We start from the raw sequence: 3,405 nt of genomic DNA, 5'->3' as shown, positions 1-3,405 counted from the left end.
TGAGCAAGAAAAACAAAGCCGGCGGAATCACAATCCCCGATTTCAAAACATACTACAATGCTACAGTGATCAAAACAGCATGGTACTGGTACAAAAACAGGTGCACAGATCAATGGAACAGAATTGAAAGCCCAGAGATAAAACCACACATCTATGGACAGCTAATCTTCGACAAAGGAACAGAGGGCCTACAATGGAGAAAAGAAAGTCTCTTCAACAAATGGTTGGTTGAGGGAAACAATAGAAAGAATAAACAAATGGGACTTCATCAGACTAAAGAGCTTCTTCAAGGCAAGGGAAAACAGGATTGAAACAAAAAAACAGCTCACTACTTGGGAAAAAATATTTACAAGCCACTTATCCGACAAAGGGTTAATCTCCATAATATACAAAGAACTCTCATGGCTTAACAACACAAAAACAAACAACCCGATCAAAAAATGGGCAGAGGACATGAACAGACATTTCTCAAAAGAAGATATAAATATGGCCAATAGACACATGAAAAGATGTTCATCATCGCTCATCATCAGGGAAATGCAAATGAAAACCACACTAAGATATCACCTTACACCCGTTAGATTGGCAAAAACATCCGAAACCAAGAGCGACAAATGTTGGAGAGGTTGTGGAGAAAAAGGAACCCTCATACACTGTTGGTGGGAATGCAAACTGGTACAAGCACTATGGAAAACAGTACGGAGATTTCTCAAAAAGCTAAAAATAGAAATACCCTATGACCCAGCCATCCCATTACTGGGTATCTATCCTATGAACCTGAAATCAGAAATCCCAAGAGTCCCTTGCACCCCTATGTTCATCGCATTATTTACAATAGCCAAGACATGGAACCAAACTACATGCCCAGAAACTGATGATTGGATAAAGAAGATATGGTATATATACACAATGGAATACTACTCAGCCATAAAACAAGACAAAATTGGCCCATTCGCAGCAACGTGGATGGACCTCAAGGGTATTATGTTAAGCGGAATAAGCCAGTCAGAGAAAGACGAACTCTATATGACTCCACTCATAGGTGGAAGTTAACATATTGACAAGGAGATCTGATTGGTGGTTACCAGGGAAAAGGGGGGGTGGGGGAAGGGCCAAAGGGGGAAGTGGTGTACCCACAACATGACTAACAAAAATGTACAACTGAAATCTCACAAGGTTGTAATCTATCATAACATTAATAAAAAAAAATTATTTTCATTCTTTACTCAATCTATGTTCTTGGGTTCTATATAAACCAAGTGCCTGCAGCAGTGATTAATGTTTTAGTAACATTTTTGTGGATGACTCTTAGAGGAAAGAAAGGTGTAATAGATGAATAATGCAGGGAAAAGGTGCAATCAGGAAGAATGATTCTTGTCGTATCTAGAGCTGGCTTCTACCTGGTCCCACGATAGGAACACACCATTGGAAACCCAAAGTTAAGCTTACAGTGGCACATGGAGCTCACCTTTCATACCCCAATTTAGTGATTATTGAAACCAGTCATTCATAAATCATATGTCTTTGAGGTAACATTGGCACCCACTAGACTCAGTTTCATTATCTACGAAATTGGCATAACTATATCATCTCAGTGATTTGAGATAATTGCAAGATATTTGAACTTCATCAGTGAGGAAGCCTCCAATTAATAATAATAATTTTAAAATCCTATCTTTAATGTGGTCAAACAATAAAGATAATTGTGTGTCATTACAAGGACTTCAGAGGTAGGGAATATATGAGAACAGCAGAGTAGGGCTCATTCATTCCTCTATTGCATAATTGAGGCCTAGGGCTGGTTCTCCTTGGGTTCACTAGGTGGTGGCATCAAATACAGGCGTCATACTTGAATATGATGGTGAGAGACAGAAAACTGTCTTTCTCTGGGTCAGATGATCATAGGCCTTTCGGTGGAGTCAAGCAGAGGACATTTGTAATGGGTTAAGTGGTGGCACCCTTCAATACAATATGTCCATATTTTAATTCCTTTAATTTGTGATTAACTTGTATGATGAAAAGATGAATGTTACTTATTTGGAAAAGGATCTTTTCATAGAATGCACTTACCCTGGATAACCTGGGAATTAATAATAATCACATGTATGTTTATAAAATAGAAATGAAGGAGACACAGACAAAAGGAGGAGGCAATGTGAGCATGGAAACAGATAGTGGATTGATACAGTCAGTATTTGATGGTCATTATTTGATCATTTTGCCCTACAACACTGCCATTTTCATAGGATTCTAATGCATCTTTTTATCACTCATTTACATTTCCCAATACTACATATTAAATGAATTTTCCCCAATATTGGTCTTTCAGAAGTTTAAAATTAATTAATGAATTCTGACTGACATCAGCAATATGGCAGCATAGGAGATTCCTGACCTCCCTCCTCTCAGGAACATACTGACTATGTAGGCACACACCAATCAATTCCCACTTACAGAAATCCAGAAACTGATTGACTGACTCATATATCAGGGGACTGAGAAAATACCTACATCACAAAGATAGGAAAACGTGATACATATTTACACCATAAACTCCACCCCTGGTACAGTGCATTACAACCAGGAGGCATTCTCAAGCTCCCAGCTTATCCCTGAGAAGGAAAGGCTTGGACCACACACTTAGGGCACCAACGTTATTGCCAAACCTGAGGGACTGGCTCCCAAGACATTTAGTTCTGAGAGCCAACATAGCTTGGCACTTGTGAGTCCTCTAGTACCACAGAAAATAGAGAGGCAGTTTTTAAATGGATAGGTAAGCACTTCGCATGGCTGTTGCCCTGGGCTCAGAGCAGAAGGAGGATGCAAAAACACAAGGCTCCCACTTTCTCCCTAGAAAGGACTTGACTGCGTACTTTCCCAACTCTTTCCCAAGGGTTGACCTCTCAGCAGCCTGTCTCTGTGATCTGACCAGCCTCCTCAGAAAGCCTGAAATGGTTTCTGGTCACCTTTGATGGAGCTGTCAGACTTCCTTATTTCAAACTACACTAAAAAGCTATGGAAAAAATTACTAAATTACTATTCCATTACTAAAAAGTAATGGAAACTGTGAGGTACTGGCATAAAATCAGACACATAGACCAATGAAACAGAATCAAGAGCATAGAAATAAACCTTCACATATACAGTCAACTTATACTTGACAAGGAAGCCAAAGATATTCAGAAATGATAGTCTCTTCAATAAATGGTGTAGGAAAATCTGCATAATCACACGCATAAAAATGAAATTGGACACTATCTTATACTACTCACAAATATCAAATCGAAATCGATTAATGACTTAAACATAAGACCTGAAGCCTTAAAACTCCTAGAAGAAAACAGAGGGCAAGCTCCTTGAAATGGATCTTAACAACAATCATGACACCAAAAGCACAAGCAACAA

Source organism: Equus quagga, chromosome 14 (genome assembly GCF_021613505.1).
Source record: "Equus quagga isolate Etosha38 chromosome 14, UCLA_HA_Equagga_1.0, whole genome shotgun sequence".
Lineage (NCBI taxonomy): Eukaryota > Metazoa > Chordata > Mammalia > Perissodactyla > Equidae > Equus > Equus quagga.
This window is presented reverse-complemented; position numbering follows the sequence as displayed.